Source organism: Falco peregrinus, chromosome 4 (assembly GCF_023634155.1).
Source record: "Falco peregrinus isolate bFalPer1 chromosome 4, bFalPer1.pri, whole genome shotgun sequence".
Lineage (NCBI taxonomy): Eukaryota > Metazoa > Chordata > Aves > Falconiformes > Falconidae > Falco > Falco peregrinus.
Genome location: NC_073724.1, coordinates 55,348,700 through 55,365,796, shown reverse-complemented (window position 1 = coordinate 55,365,796; position 17,097 = coordinate 55,348,700). Strand labels below are relative to the sequence as shown.

General features: G+C 42.0%; 1 protein-coding gene across 1 annotated transcript in view; it reads right to left on the bottom strand.

Moving 5' to 3' along the window:
• Positions 1-3,544, bottom strand: part of LOC101910783 (pinopsin-like) — a 92,487-nt gene extending 88,943 nt beyond the window's left edge. Inside the window, exon 1 of the mRNA XM_055802962.1 lies at positions 3,374-3,544. The gene's annotated coding sequence lies outside the window, so the exon portion shown is untranslated. The remainder of the gene's footprint in view (positions 1-3,373) is intronic.
• Between the last annotated feature and the right edge of the window lie 13,553 nt (positions 3,545-17,097).

Sequence of the window (17,097 nt, the reverse complement as noted above, 5' to 3'; positions counted from 1 at the left end):
AAGTAATCATTTCTAGATTTTTTTTTAATAAGTCTGCTTACACCTAGCTTCTACCAAACTAATCTTTTTCCACCACTTCAAAGGCAGTTTTGTCTAATCCGTTTACATGTGACTGTTTATTGACGGAATGCAAGTAAGGTAGTCCTATCTGCTCCTCCCTTCTGCAAAGCATATTGCAGAATCTGGCTTCAAAATCTGAAGAGACAGAAGTCTGATATATATGCTGATTAATTTCAGTTACAGATGCTTTTTTTTTTTCCCCAGCTGAACTGGTTACATCTAGATAACCTGTTGCAAAGATTATAGTATGCCATCATAAATGTTTCTACATGGGAATTAACTTTGCCAGAATAATCACAGGCAAAGGGTTTGAATAATATTATCGTTAAAGAATCACAGCCTTGATGTGAAACAAAGCCAAAGGTTATAATCCCCTTAGTAAATATGAATAACTTTACCTATGTATCCCTATTAAGCTCAAAATACAAATAACAAAATGTAGATCTTTTATACACAGTCACATACATCATGCATTCTTAAAGATGTACTAAGAGTTCATATTGACAGTGCTTATAAGATGATGTTTACTCCCTGGATGAGATTCAACTGACTAAAACTGAGCAGTCTGACACCAAGTGTGCAGGCACAGCCCAGGTCACTTCTCCACCAACTGCCACCCAGCCAACTTCAGCAGGACAAGTTCTGCCCTGGTGCGCAGGTGACTGATACCTTCATGCCCAGGCAAGAGGAGCAGTCCCTGGCAATCCAATGTAAGATACACTTTTAAAAGCTTGTAAGCGGACTGCAAAGGTCAAGCCATGCAGCTGCCTGCAATCAAAAGATGACAAAAAGGACGCACAAAGATGTGCTTGAAAAAGTTTGAGGTGAACTGAAGAGACAGGAAAACATCTGAAGATCCAGTCTGTGTGGGAGTAACTTTTATTAGCAGTTCATGTATAAAGTGCTAAGTTTTTTACACCTTTGGATGAAGTACAAGCCATTTTCAGATTTCAATAAAACTTCTAAACTCCCATACAAATCCCTTGAAGAATGTGTCTCATTCTTACCTGATGTTATCATTTAAATGAATAATAAACATTATTGCTGAAAAACAGCCAAAGATGGGCTTGTGTGCTTGAAGGTTCACTTGATTACTTTTTTCCTCCAGACAGCTATCTTGGTTTAATAGAGGTTACTCTGCAACTCTGACAAATCTGTCTTACAGGTGACACTGCACTCTCCAGGTCTCCATGATCTAGCAGGACATCCTGAACCCTCCTAATTTCTAGCAAACTCAGGAGCTTGTGGAACTGAATTCCACCTCATTCTGCCAATTCTTCTTCTCAAAAAATGTTAAAAAACCCCAACCAATAAAACATACAATTGCATTCAAAACAAATCAATGAGCATCCAGTTTGTCTCCTTGAATTTGTTTGAGTTGACATGGAAGGGAAAACGTACCCAAAGTGATACAAAACATATGGCCAGGTGAAACAGGCCAAAAGTTCATTTGACGTCACCAGTTATTAAATGCTTCATCTGTTAACTGGTTCTGACAGTAGTAAGCTAAAGATACAGCAAAACAGACACCCATCACTGCTTGCACTTTTCTCTGAAGCAGTCTGTTGGAAAAATAGATTTCAAAAGATGTTATATCAGCTTCTGGGAACACAGGCATTAATACTGAGAGTGTAAGGCTTCTTTTTGCACTTGCCACCATACATTAGTTTGAGCAGTACCCTGCGCCACTGAAGCTGTTTTTTCTTTCTCACTTTGCCCCCAAATTAGTACTAACTTACTGAACACATTAGCTTTAAGGGTTTCAGATTGTTTTGGTTTTTTTCTTAAATGAACTCATTCATTATTTCTAATTGGCAGATTCTTTACCATCTTCCCTTGCAGAGTTGTGCAACATGCCAAAGATGATGCTTAATTTGCTTTAAATATTTGATAGCTGATGAAATTGCATAAAATAAATAAAACTTCAAAATCATATTGCTATAAAATTTACATTACTCTCTTACATTGTACTTACATTATTCTCTTGTGATATATAGGAGCTATAAAAAAACCCTTATATTTACATATCCACAGAGCCTTAATCAATCTGCTGTTCAGTTCATATTAAAATCAATTTTTAAATAGTGATTAGTCCTTAATTTATGAACTCAGCTTTCTACTGAAAAGTTAAAATTTAAAAAAATTCCTAATATTTCAAAGACAATCCCAGATGAAATTTTATGCAGGAGGAATCAATTTTTTTGGCCTGATGCCAGAATTATAGCAGGAATACTATATTTTTAAATTTTCATACATTAAACCATGTCTTCCAGATGAGAAACTGAATTATTTTTTAACAGGAAGCATCCAAAAACCAGTGGTATTACCTAAAATAATAAATAAATAATAAAATAAAAAAGTAAAACTTGCAGACACAGTTGGTAGGCAGGGGACTGCATGGGGCTTCACAACACTGAAGGCAAATTTCCCATCTGTTCTGGACTATTTTTTCCATGTCCTTAGTCACACTGCAAGATGTCTGGAGACCCAGAGGCAGGTCTGCAGAAGTGAGCTGGAAGACCGAGAGGAGGCTCTATGGTCCAGATGTTTAGGTATCTCCCAGCTCCCCAAAACCTGCTGCCTGCGGGAGAACCTTTTGCATTCAGACCTAAAGCCTTACTTTTAGGGACTCACATCCATGAAAAAGACAGACATGAAAACGAGAATAACAGAAGCGCAGAATGCATGTGAAGTCTGCCACTTTGGAAAGCCGTGCTGTTCATTTCCTCGAGGGCAAACTCTAACGGCGTGGTGAAAGTGCGAGAAAACCCTAAGCCGTCGCTTTTGAAATAAAAGCTGCTTTTATTTAGGATTTTAAAAAGTTGAGGCAACCCCTCCTATGTGCGAGGAGGGATTTTTCGCACCGAGGTGTCTGCGCCCACCGCGGAGCCGGACCCGCTCCTGCGCGGCGCTGCGGGGATGGGAAGCGCCTCTCGGAGTCTCGGCCGGGACGGCTGCAGCAGAGGGAACAAGGAGCATCTGATACCCAGCGCCCCGGGTCTCCCAAGCCCTTAAACATCACACCAAGCAAAACCCTCTGCCGCCCATCTCAGCTGAGGATTTCTCCCTCACAAACTTTTTTTCACACTTATTTGGAGGGAGGGGATGGGGGAAGGGGGAGCTGGCACAGAAAACTGGAAGAAAAACCCACCTACATCTATCATTTAGGGCAACCCAAGGGGGAAAAGCCACCCAAGTCTCCGGGAAAGCCGTCCCGACACACACACACACACACACCGCGGATCCCCCGCGCCCTCCCTCCGCGCCCGCGGGGCCGCGGCTCCCCGGGCTGCCCGCCGGCAGCGCCGCTTACCTTCCGCGGGACGGCGGCGGCGGGCTCGCCCTGCCCGCCCGCTTCCCTCTGCTCCCCTCCCGGCGGGGTGAGAGGACCTCCGATCGGGATGGCACGGGGGGAGAATAAACGGATGTTGGAGATAAATTTAAAATAAATAAAAAAGTAAGAATGCGGAGGCACGGCTCGCACCCTCCCGCCCGCGGGCTCCCCGCGCAGCCCCGCCCGCCGCCGCGCCCCGCCCGCACCGGGGCGGTGCTGCCGCCGGGGCCGCCCCCGCTCGGGACAGCGGGCACCGGGACAGCGGGCGCCGGGACCCTCGGGCTGCCCCCTCCCGCACTCCCCGCGGGGCCTGCATCGCTGGCCGAGGGGCAGTCTGCTCGGTAGGTCTGGGTCGTGCGCTCTTGGCAGGCTTACTGCTATGAAAGACTTTTTTGGTTTTGTTTTTTTGTTTGGTTTTTTTTTGCCAGCAAGCAGGTGTAAATACCTGTTCAGCAGCCGATCAGGAATGCAATTTAAAAATGTGTCAAAAACGTTAACAGACACGTCTTGCATCTAATTTACCAGTTGTCTGCTTCGTCTATATTTTCCACGTGTGTCTTTACACATTAAGCATTTGCAGACCGAACAAGCACTAGTGACTGCATGCTGAAATCTGTGCTTTCAGAGCTATGTGTGTCACCGAAATAGCACACGGCTTGAAAATCGTAATGATATGTCTTTCTGTTACTACTACTCCTTACTACTAGTCCCTTAGACTTCTACTGCTCTGGTCTTTCTACAGGAGAAAAAAAAAAAAAAAAAGAGAGTATGAGGAGTGAATTGCTGGATAAATCCACTAAAGGAAGCACATTCTGGAGCATACCTTGCTTTGTTGAACATCTCTTAGTTCTGGTTCTTGCTGAACTTCTAAAAAGTCTTTTAAATTGGTAGATCACAGTTAAAGCCTACAAAGTGATATTCATAGTCTGATCATTCTACCTCAGCTAGATTTAACCTTCAAACGGATGCACCTATCATTATAGAAAAACAGCCCAGCAACAAAGGTGATGTGGAGTCTCTTCATAAAATCTCTTCCCCACTGGAAGCCTAAAGGCAGACCTCCTAGGTGTTATTTGTTGTATTAACATCAAAATTTTGTTCCGAAATTCAGCTTAAGTAAATCTATTTCATTAAATAAAAGTAAGACTCTTCAAAAGAAATAAATGAGGAATACATCTGATATCATCACTTTCAGAAAATACACAGTATCATAATTTTGCTGGTTAGACCTCCACTGTAAACAAGAACTGCTTCTCCCAGAACACAAAAACAAAACCAAAAATGACGTGCTAATGTCACATTCAGAGAGAGCACAGAAGTGTACTTTAGAGATGCCTAACTAAAAACAAAAACGTAAAGGGTCATTTTTTCAATGTCACTCATGAAATGTGTACCTCTGAAATCCTCCATTGTGGCACTTAGTTACAAAACCAGCCACAGTTACCAAACGCATATCCTTCTACTAATTTTTCGGCAGCATGAAAACGTGCTTCCGTAGATGTTAAACTGTACTTCATTGCCTGGTGCAAAGTCAAATGAAACCACTTAAAAAATGCCTCGAAGCTCACTTACCTGTTATGAACTTTGAAGCTTTCAAAAGTGGGCTGTCAAAAAACTTGTCAACACAAACAAATCGTCAGGCAGTTTACCTACCTGATTCATTGAAACTCCTTTTGTTTCACCCAGTACAGACTCAGAGCCCTTTGGCAGCATTAGGAACTGCCAGTGCGTGTCAGTGAAGGGCGGGCAGGCTGCCATGCACTGGGGGGTGTCCATTTGGGTTTGCAATTCCGAGGACCTGGTGGAGCTTCAGAAGTTAAACTGGGGCATTTTATTTGAATCCTTTGTTTCGTTTAACAAAAAAATAGAAGTTGCTAGGGAATTCCAGCATCTCCCATGAATTTCCTGCTTACCTCCTGCTTCCAAACAAATTTTGTTTTAGTAAAGTGTCTAATATCGTACAGAAGAAGGGACAGTAAATGAATCGAGTGGGGAGCAATACTGAGAACACCTGCTGTTGTGCTCCCTCAGTGCAGCAGTCAATAGCTGTGCCTGCACTGTCCTTCACAGTGATGCCCAAGAGCTCACCGCCCCAGTTCCCCGGCTGCAGCAGCTGGAGATGCATAGCAAGGTGGAGAACTGGGGGGACACCAACGTGTAAGCCAGGTGGGCAGGCAACGGATAAGGATTCACATGTGAAATTGAGATTGTGTCCATGTGCTAGTAATATCCTGCTTTCAGAAACTGCCCTTAAACTAGAAAGAACCCAAGAGATGTTTAAGTTACTTTCTTACGTTCCTATGGGAACTGCTTTTAGTGTCCTCGCATGTTATCTCTCTAACTTTCCCATTACTCTTTGAGAAAGACCCAGTTATTCCAGCTTAGTCTGAGGAGTAACATCCATTATGATGTTCTCAAAAGGAAAAAAAAGAATTTCCTGACTCTTTCCCTGGTTTTATTAAAGACACGTCAAATTTGCATCAGTCATCATAATTCCATTGGCTTAATATATGATGAGCAGCTGCTTAGCTCCGTGACATATTGTGTGTACCCTGAGATACTAGAGTTGTGGCACATTGCATGGTTTTGCCAAGTAGTTGTTTCATTAACACTGCAACGACTTTGTTTTGCATTACAGTGATAAAATAAGGTGGAAACATAAGGGAAAGGGAGGGAAACTCTTCCCTTCTGCCTGTCCACAGCTGCAAACACTTACAATTCTTAAGATCTTTACTGCAATGGTATGTACCAATGAATACTGGAAGCAAACCCAAAGTATCCTCAGATTTATCACAATATCCCATAGCCTATACTTTGAAACCCAACTACTTGATTACTTATAAAAAAATGGCATCAGATAACAAATGCATTGGCCTCAATTCCAGATTTAGATGGTTTGGGTGGCACAGATTTCACAGTTGGTGAGTCTGGAAAGAGAACAGTTGATATGGGTCCAAGACTGAAATTGCTCATGTTCTTATTCTGCACAAAGGTTATGATGACAAGGCCCTGAAAGCAGCTACTAAAATTTAGATACAAAAATTTAGTCATTCCTCTTTTGGAATTAAGAGAGAAGAGTATATTGCATCATAATAAAACCACCATCAGAAGATTTTTAAATGCTTTCTGAACATGGTGGAGGAATATTATTTGTTGTAAACTGAGAGAATTTGTGAGTCAAACTCAATGTTCTTTACTTAGAAACAATCTTTAGGTTCTGTTACTCACACAGAGGTACCTATGTGTTTTGAGACATCCTTGAGAATCCTGTCCAACCCTCTTCTGCTAAACCAGAGGAGTGTGGGTCTCCGGAGATGGTCTAATAAAAGACATTACCTGTACTTGAGACAAGAACATGTGTGTGTAAGGCTTATCTGATTTTCCAAGTGTAATATCTGGCCCAATAAAAGACACTACCTCTTTCTAGAAACCTTGCTTTACCTGGCCTTTGACTATCACAGCAAGAGAAACACAACAGTTCAGTGAGCCAGTTCTTTCAGCTGTGTCTTGTTTCTGGGGGATGATTTTGCTTAGGCTTCTGCAAGGCTCTGAAATGCCTACAAAAACTTTTTTTGTTTTTGTACTTCATCTGAAAGTCTAAACCACAACTAGCTGGTGCTTAATTTACCTACAGATGTTGAAGATGCATCTAAGCTGTGAGACAGAGAAGGATTTCCCAGGGTCTGGATCTGTACAGCAGATCCCAGCTGCTCCCTGACTCCATAGTGGGGGAACACCGGTTGTGGTCATGTCCCCTCTTCTTTATCCAGCCACCTCAGTGAGCCCCTCCTTTGGGTGCCTGAGGGATACTCCAGCTTCAGGGGCACCACACAGCATATCTAGGCAGGCAGCAGTATTAGAATTTTTCTCTTTCCAGCAGCGTTCTTTCTGAAGGGTATAGTACATTTAAACCATTTTATTCTGTAGCTTTGCACTTCAATAAATGCTTACTTCAGATTATTTTGAAGTTGCCAAAGATGATCTTTTCTATTTACAACTCAAGCCCAGATTCCCCTGCCATCAGCAGGTAAGGGGAAGGCAACAGGAAAGCTTTCAGAAATCCAGGCACAAAGTTAGAACTGCCCTCAGAAGGCATGAGACTTCAGGTAACACAGACGTCTGCGCCTCACTCCACTGTTGTAGTGGGGGATATATGAGGAGTGCCTTTCTTTGCTGCACTAAAGGGGAAACAAAGGCAGCAGAAGGAACTTTTTGTTCAAAAAGGCAGAGTGGGAACTATGGAGGAAGCTGTTACTTGGGCTTTATCCAACTTCCCTTACTTTTGTGCAATATGGGAGTTAGCTTATATTCTTGTTCCCTCTGACGATCATGTGTTTCTCTGACCTGCTGTCACTCAGAACAGGGCTGACCAAAGCCAAACCAGGGGTGGCAAAGCCACACAGCTGGTCCTGAGTGTATGGCACAACATATACGGCACAAGTTTCAGCCTCCAAACCATTAGTGGCATCTCTCTCCTCCTTGGGTAGCCAAGGGAGAGCACTGCATACATTGCTGACAGTGGTCCAGGGAAGGCAGATGTTCAGTGCAGCTGCTGGTTGAAGATAAAAGACAGCAGAGAAAAAAAGGTCAAAGGACTACAGAATACAGGTCAGGCACTCTGTGTATTTCCATTTGGCTGGCAGAGCCTTTCCCCAACAGAAGTCCCTCGGAGATATTCTTCATCCTGCCTCATTGCCGGGGTGTACCCTTGAAAAACAGATTATAGGCATTTCTCTCTCCATCCACACTCTGTCAGCTCCATCACTCCCAGTGCTTCTGCTGGAAATCAGATGGGCCACAGCCTCACCCAGAGACACCTTCTGTTTCCCTTGTTGCCTGGCCACAATAAAGGTGGCTCAGAGACAAGCAGGATATTGGATTGTATTTTGCAATATGCCAAATAATAAAGGCTCAAAAATCACATCAGACTCCCTCCAACAAAAAGGACTTTTTAAACGAAGGCTTGGTTATTTGAGCCCTCAGCTTGCATTGCCCTTCTGGAGGTAGGCGTGTGCCTGTGTACGTGTGCAAGTGGCAGAGAGAAAGGGGTATTTGCAATGCTCACTGTTACATATTTAGCTGCTGCAAACGTATCTGTTCTGTTCACTGTGTACCCAGGAACTAACGCTATCTCTAAACAGCCTCCCCTACATCTGCTTCTTCAGAGTGATGCTACAGCCCAACAGTTCTCCTCACCAACCACGTCTGCGTCCCAGATTCTTATGTCAGTCCTTCTTGCACCTCAAGGAGTTTTGCATCCACTTTATCAAAGTCCTAGGGGCTGCAGGAGGCGAAGACACAGAACCTTTCACCCTTGCACCATTTTCTGCTCTGATTTTCCTTTGAGGAAAAGTTTTCTCCTGGGAAATAGAAAAATAACAAAACTTCTACGCTTCCTGATTCCTATTCAGAGACCATCTCTTGAGATGAGGATGGGGAAGTGCTAGTGCTATTTTTCTCTCTTTTGTCCTGTCTGGCCACCCTAACCCACACCAGCAGCTGAGACAACCTGGGTAGCAGTCAGAGCTTGTTTGTAATTTGGTAGATGGCTGGGGTAGTTTACTGTCTAACATCATCTCCAGCTCAGCTGAAGTCCAGTATCTCTCTACTTATTAAAAGACCTGGCAGCGCACACGTTAATGGAAAATACTGGGTAATTTGTCAGTCCAAGACAGCAACGCACACAAAGGTCAGATCTGCCACAGGGAGAAGGCAGAGCACTGAGCTGTTTCATATTTCTGAACTTGCCAAAGTTTTCTTAGCAACCACTTAGCAGTTCCTTTGAATGAAAAATGATTTATTTTTTTTTTACAGCAGTTACCTTCCATACTGGATGTGAGGCTGATGCTTCCTTCAACCGATAATCTGTTTTCAGCAGGAGGCAGGCAGCTGTAGAGCTCACCAAGATCAGAATCAGATGTACAGAAGAAGAATGGACTATGAAGAAGAAAAGGATCAGAGGAGGATGAAAACATGTCTTAAAAGATTGACACAAGTCTTAAATTTGTTTTGCAGCATAGAGACTATCTAGTAGCTAGAAGGTTATGTCTACACTACAGTGGGAAATTTAGTTCTACCCTGGGGACACTTGCTTTTGTTCCTGTCATCCTAGCTGTTCTGGGTAACAGCTTTTTGTAAGCGACGCTGACTTGGCCATCAACCATCTGGGCCTGGCTGGTTCTATACAAACCCTGAAATATTTGCTTCCATGGTTTCGCTGCTAAAGCTACCCACACTAATGCGCTTACAACCAGGTCCATTACTTCCCAACACTGATCAGGTGCATTTTACAGCAGATGGTTGCCCGCTCCAATTTCTTTAAGTTTTCTCACATATATAGGACTTTTTGGGTTTGTCATAGCTACAGAGACCTTCCATGCTGTGAGATCCAGAACATACCTTGTTCAAGTCCTAGATCCACTCAAGGGTAAAAGTCAGCCCACAGCTCTTTTGACTTCCTGGTTTAAGAGGAGAATTGAGGGTATAAATCAGCTGCTTGTCCCGAGTGACCCCATCCACATCTCTGAGATGGTCAACCAGGAGCTGCAAGGCAAGCAATGATCAGCTGAGACACAGACTGCTGCATGTCAACATCATGACTGAGTAGTACTTGTGCAATACAAATTGTGGGAACAAAGGCACAAGGGGTTTTGTGTAATAGAAATGGTGGGAACAAGGGCACAAGGGGTTTTGGATCTCTCCCTAAGAATCTACCTGCTCCTACTGCTTATGTTCTGGGTGATATAAAGGGTCATCCCCACGAATCAGGACTTAAGCTAGAGTAGAGGTATGTAGAGGAACGAAGCTGGGTTAATTAGCATTGTTAATATACAGCTGTGGGCTGGCTTCAGGGGCGGCGGGTTGGCCGATGTAGATAAGGTGCAGCTGTGGCTGGTTCTGTTAAGGGGTTGGGAGCCAGTGAAGGGAGGGCAGCTGGGGAAGAAGCAGAGAGAACACATACCCTGGATGAGAAGAGACTAGGAGAAGACAGCAGAGGGACTAGTATGAAGAGTATGTTGGTGTGTGGTGGTAGAAGACCTTGTTCCAGCTGGCTAGTCTGGAGAGTGCTGTGACAGAGGTACAGCTTTTTTCCTTATGTTCCTGATGATGAGTACTGTATTTTTTGTCATGATTTCCTTGGTGAAAGGAGAGGCTTATTGTTGGGGGTTCCCCCCCCTTTTTTTTTTCTTTACCTAAATCTCTAGTATCTATATTAATTTAGTTCTGTGAGAATCAAAAATATATCTTATAAAAGCTTTTGCTTATTTAAAGATGTTTCAAACATGACTTCAGTTAAAACTGGCTGATGAAAAGTACAGGAAAAGAACTTCAAAGTTACTGGCTTTATATATATATTTAGTTCTGAAAAGGTAATTTAGAAAATGTCAAACAATGTAAGTAAATCTGGGAAACTCAGAAGTTAAATGAAGCTGAAGCAACTATTGGTTTTAAAATGGAATAATATGCAACAACCCCAACAGTGGATATACTCTTTTGGTTTATACACACATAAAAAAAGACACATTTTGTGTCATTCTCAGGGTTTCATTAATATTCAAAGAATCTGGGTAGGGACTCAAAATTACTAGCTAGTGAATTTTTGTGTCTGCATAAGTCAGGAGTGGAATCTATATTTCTCAAAGTGCTGTCCCGTTCTTTCCTTTTTCTTAGCAATTGGTCCTGGAGGAGTAGTTTTTCCATCAACATATTCTGTTTTCTGGAGGACAAAAATTATTTCCATCCGTTTCAAAGCAAAGCACAATCTGTCAAAACATAGTAACAAGATTTCCCATAAAACACAAACTGAACTTCTTAAGAGCAGGCATCTCAGCGAATTTAAAAAGAATACTTTCAACTCCAATCCCTGTACTTAGCACTCCAGCCTATCCTTATGGAAAAAGATCATCTTTTTCCCGTGCTCACAGGTCCCTCCAGCAAAATGTTTCTCAGCTAGAGAAATGTTGTATCCTAGTTGGAGGTAGATTCTATTCTTGTCAAAAATATAGGTGGAGAATGGATAATGCATCTCTCATATGTCTTTCTGTTGCTTTAGCTCCACTTTTTTTTTTTTTTCCCTAGGACCTCCCCCAAAGTTCCATTTTCTTAGTCTTCCTGTATAACCTTTTGGCAGGTAAAATCTCAAATCTTCTAAGCCTGTCATGATAGAGCGGTACTAAAATATGGCTTTCCATTTTCAGGGTAAGATTTCAATTCAGCTGAATTAAAAACAAATCTTTTGAAGTTTTTTTTTCTCCAAAAGTTTAGCGGTTAAAAAATAAAGTTGGTACAAATGGTGCAGGAAGATGGTTTCATTCTCATAATGTTTCTCTCTGAAAAATGTATCAGATGATGTCCCACAAAAAATATCAGCTCCATGGCATTTTTCACCACTTGGGAAAAACAGTGTTTGCCGTACTTCTGGATTACTCATTTGTGAACCTGTAGAAGATGACAGTGCTGAAGCTGGTCTGTGGAGACATGTCCAGCAGTGACACTGATGGCCTCTTTAATTAAATTACAAGTCAATGCTAAGTATGCATTTTGTTCTATGAGAAGCTGAGATAGCTATTGTTCCTTTGATTCCAGAATTAGGAATCTATAACCTCCCACAATTTCATTAATTGCCTACAAAAAACTGACATTGGCTTTCACTAACATTCTTCATGAACAATACATCCATGCATCACATTCATCTTTTGACTTGAATTGCCCATCAACATTTGCCCATACAGTTCACATCTGACACTCAGATGTATCCAAGGCATCATTTGTACTTAAATTATATTTTAAAAAGATTTTGAATTCCCATGTTTCAGGTATTAGAGGGATTTAAGAGTGTTACGCTCTGGAAGTGTGTATGCTCAGATGCAAGTTTTAAGCAGGAATCATTTTAGAATATATGTTTTCTATTTCCTATTTTAGATCTAGTTGTAGAACAAGATTTTGCAACGGATGTAATACGTGGTGCCAACAAGAGCAGCCATGTTATACAAGAGCAAGGTTCCTTACAAAATTCAGCACTTTTTTTTAGCAACATGACAGCTGTTTTTTCTTGGCATTCATGATTACAAATCCCTAAAAGAACCCTTTGAAGGCTGTATGACAATCCCGGCCAAAAATGTAATTGAATGAGGAGATCAACATTCACATTCTGCAAAAAACAACTTGCCAAATAGTTGTCATGTTCCATAGTTAGCATTACCTCCTCCTGAAAACAGGAACAGACAACTCGGTCAGATAGTTGCTGGGCATGTAACCAGCAAATCCATAGTAGAACTAGCTGGCTGATAGGAAACCAGCTGGGTGAATACCCATATGGTAAACATCAGGTGGAGTTCTGTGCCGAACGCAATGATGGAGGTGGACAATACAGCCAGGGCTACTGAGGTGTTCACTTTCATTATGCAGAAGTTTGTTTTACAGGGGTATGTGTGAAAATAGCAAATGCCTGGGTTTTACTTCCTTCTCTCCTCAGTGAATCAGTGGGAGGCTGTGGCATGCTTTCCTTGCACTGGGATCTGCTGGAAGATGTGACAGCAGGATCACTGTGACATTTCAGGATGTGTCCTCAGACACTATTTCCTCTCCTAATCCAGAGTAATGATCCAGATAGCAAGCATTAATGAGTGCTCAGGTACCTGGCCTTGGGACTTGGATGTTTCTGAAGGTCAGATCTGCTGATGCTGCTTTCTTGTGTTCCAGCTGTGGTGGAAATCAATGTGTCTTTAAGTTCTGACCGTCAATGGGCTATAGAGACTGAGAGAAGAGGACTGTGTAAGGAGGAGGTACTACTACAATGCAGACCACTACAGCTTCTGTGACTCATTTCAATGACATGACTCCAGTGCAGCAGAGCATTAAAACGTTGGTGTCTTTGGGCTTTGAGAGTCAAAGAGAAGAGACTTCTTCGGGGTTTAATTTTGAACCATTTTCCCAGAACTGACTTCATCTCCTGTTTGCTGTTACCCTAGAAACTGACCTGTGCTCAGGGATGCAAATGGGATCAGGCTGTGGGCTCAACAAAGAGCTTCTCTCAGCCAGGTTTCTGCCAGCAACCTGGAAGCGCCACAACCTGGAGGTAGCTGTTTCCCCCTGGAACAAGTCTTACCTTGGATGCAGCTGCTCCCATGGGCTAAAAGCAAACATCTGTCTCTGACTTACAGATTCAGTGGTGGGAAAGTTAAGCTTTAGCCCTTATGATTAACATTAGGCTGAGTTCAGTAAAAATGTGGACAAAACAAATATATACCTGTGGAATAATACTTGTGTTAACAATTCATATATTTAATCTGAGTTATATATGTTTGAAATGAGTACTTTTTCTAGGTGAATATTGTTTTGAGTTTGTCTCAGAAAATACCAGTCTGTGTTACAGGATCCCTGAATGCTTGCAGGAGGCTGATCAGTGATCATTTTCCAATGTGTAATGCATGCAACTCAACCACTAGCAAGCTAAATTCTACAAAAGCCTTAAATACAGGTGTATGCATGCATGAGTAGTCCTCAACCTAATAAGCAATGATCCAGGCAAAGCATAGCCATTAATTTTTTCTGACAGAGTGAGTCCCTGGACAGTATTAGAATATAAAAGGAGACTTGGGAAATATTTATGTGCTGGGCAGATGCTAACTGCTGCTGGGTGTACGACTGGCAATTACATTTTAACAAGAGAATAGGCAATTAATATTTTCTATTCATTAGTATGCGGAAGGATAACAAATATTTTAACAGTAGCGCTTAATCATCAGCTGGATTTATGGATTGTTGTGTTTTAAAACCAGATAATTTTGCTGTAGCATGCTGCAGTTGTCTGCAAGTGAGAGGTGTCATCTGTGTACAGTAGGAAAGGGGAAGGGCCTGGGGCTGTAGTCAACATGAAAAACAAAAATGTTGAACTCCAGAATGGAAGGAGAGGAAAAACAGCCTTGCATTTTTGCTTGTATCCTAGGATTTTCTGTCATTAGATGGATTCTCCTGTGAAAAGTAATGTCGTGTCATATAAACTAAAGTAGCAGAAGGTAATTTCCTGAAAGAGGAAAGGTGTTAAACTATAAATGACTGAAATAAGTCATTAGAGCAAGTGCACACGAGTGGCTTCACCTGCAGAAGCAGCCCTGAGCAGAGAGCTGCTTTTAGTGGCTCCAGGGCTCAGTCTTCCTGGTGCCTTCAGGTGGGGAAAAAAAATCTATTTTCAGGGAATTTCCTTTCCAAGGCACATCGGCCTATATCTGCCTTTCCTTTGCTTTTTTTTTTTTTGGTATTGGGTTTTTTGGTGGGTATTTTCCGTTATTTGGGAACAGGACTGCTCTTTGTTCAGGGGTCGTACAGCACCTATGGAGTTACAGTCCCTGACCAAGGACAAGGATAATGGGATTACAGCTGCTGACAACAGTCTTAGGAGCAACTACTGTGGAGGTAGCAACTGCTGCTTGTCTTTTCCAAGATAAAATCTCGTTGGTCTTTTCTACCCGTTTCTGCCGAGTGCAGCCAAAAGATGGCAGCATTTTACGCGGCATTAGTGTGTGAACCTTGCAACTGCTTACAGGCTGACTGAAAAAATGCAGCTTCTAATGGGGTAGTCAGGATTTTCTCATGATCCCTGCTAAATATAAACCATACCACAATGCTTTTATACCATAAGAATGGAAAAGTATATTTTCAACAATTTTACTTAAAACTGTTGAACCATTGTTGTGGGAGACTGGGAACACAATGGCGTGGAGGGTTTTTTTAGTGTGGTCAGATTTATTTTCTGCGTACCTTTGTGTTGCTCACCAACTCACAGCTGCAGTCAGACCTAAAATTCAGTTTTGTTAAATTTGGACATGTGAAAGGAGGGACATGGGAAATTTTGACAATTCCATAAGAGCTTTCTCTGCAGTGAAACCTATAAAGACTTTTTGTTTAATACTTATGACTTCTAGCAAACTTTCCATTCATGTGGATGCAGATCAGCATTATTTCAGTCACAGGCATGTGGAAAGCGAGGCAAATAAGGTTATCTGGCTTCTTAACAGGTATCTTCTTGGCACTCTTCTTGGGTATCTGCAGACATTATTACAAATGCCACAAAACACTTCTGCATCTGCAGGTGTGAAACAGGCTTGAAAACTCAGCCTGAGGTGACTCATGATGTTGTACTATGAGTTTATGCACATAATTGCCTTTGCTTCTGGACCACATTATAAAGGGACCTCTCAAAAATACAAGTAGCTTTAAAAAAATAGGTAGCTTAGCTGTCACTATTAAAAACATCAGGTTATTTATATCTTAAGTTTTAAAAAATAATTAACTTTTGGTTTGGTTTTTGGTTTGTTTTTTTTTAGTTTTTCTCCCACACACTTACGAACGCTAATGGATTTGCTGAAGTGCTTGCAGTTAATACCCAGATGATATTTGCAACCTCACGTAGGCAACATAGCTGATCAGCACCTGTAATACATACACTTGATTAAGTTTACCTGGATTTAAGCGTATTGGTGTGCAATAGCAGTAACATTACTGACACTTTGTCTTAAAACCTTTCCCAGTCACTCAGCTAATTCAGATGAAGGAACAGAAAGCATTCTTAAATCTGCTGTCTGTTTGTCTTTATGCTCAAAAAGCCTCCTGGGCACTAGTTGACATTTTGAGGCCTATCAGCCTAATTAGAAGGGCTGAAATTTCAATTTGCAAATGCAGCCTGGGTGATGCATGCTGAATACTCCATCTCTGATGCCTGGAAGATGTCTGCACCTGCTACTGTTGGATCAGCGCACCAGTGCCCTCTCAGCTCGTGTGAGTACGTGTCTGTGCTTGCAGCAGTGGCACTCAGCTGCAAACTGTTCATGGAGCCTGGCAGCAATAGGTTATCCTTCACTATGCCTGGAATCCCCACAGGGACTGTGAGTAAAAGGCTTTCACCAGCACTGTGCAGTCCTTTTGTTTGCTGGTTTTCATCAACTTTTAACACTTTTGTGTAAAGCTGAAAACATTTTTCCCAGCTAATGACAAGCTGTTTTGCAGCACAGGAAAAAAAAAAAAACCCCACAAAAAAACATGCTGTGTGGAAGTTTAAAGATGGTCAGCAAATCCAGCCGGAGGGTGAGAGAGCAGCTGAAGTTGCTGACATGAACTAGCAATGGGTTTCAAGGTTTTCAGGAAATCATTTCACAAGATGTTACAAAGACAGCTCATGCTACCAAAAAGGCTTTTCTATTTATGGCTGAACTTCATTAACAATTAGTGTTGTGTGTAAAGGACAGTTCAACCCCTGTAAGTTCATGTGATCTTTACATCTTTGCTATAGGGAAACTGAAAAGAGGTATCATTAAGGCAGATGGGACTGAGGGTGTGAGCAACCACTGCCCTGTGGGACAAAAGAAATGAAGGGGAGCTGGAAGTCCTCAATGTTGATCCTGTGACTTAGTTAACATGAGATAAGTCTCCTCTTTGCTCCTTGGAGGCCAAACTGCACACTCACTTGTCTTTGAAGCAATGGGGAATAACGTCACTGATGTGCTGAGCTTTGGCCATGTGAGGTTAAATAGTCAAGCTGTGGGCTGCTGAGGAAAATAAACAAGATTACAAGTTTCAAAAGGGTTAATAAATCAGAATCAATACAAGAGTTGTTATGCAGTTTTATAAGCCATCCATTGCTTTTAATTTGAGATTTTTTTTTATTGTCAAAGGAAAGTTGAGAGCAGCTGAAATCACAATCTCAT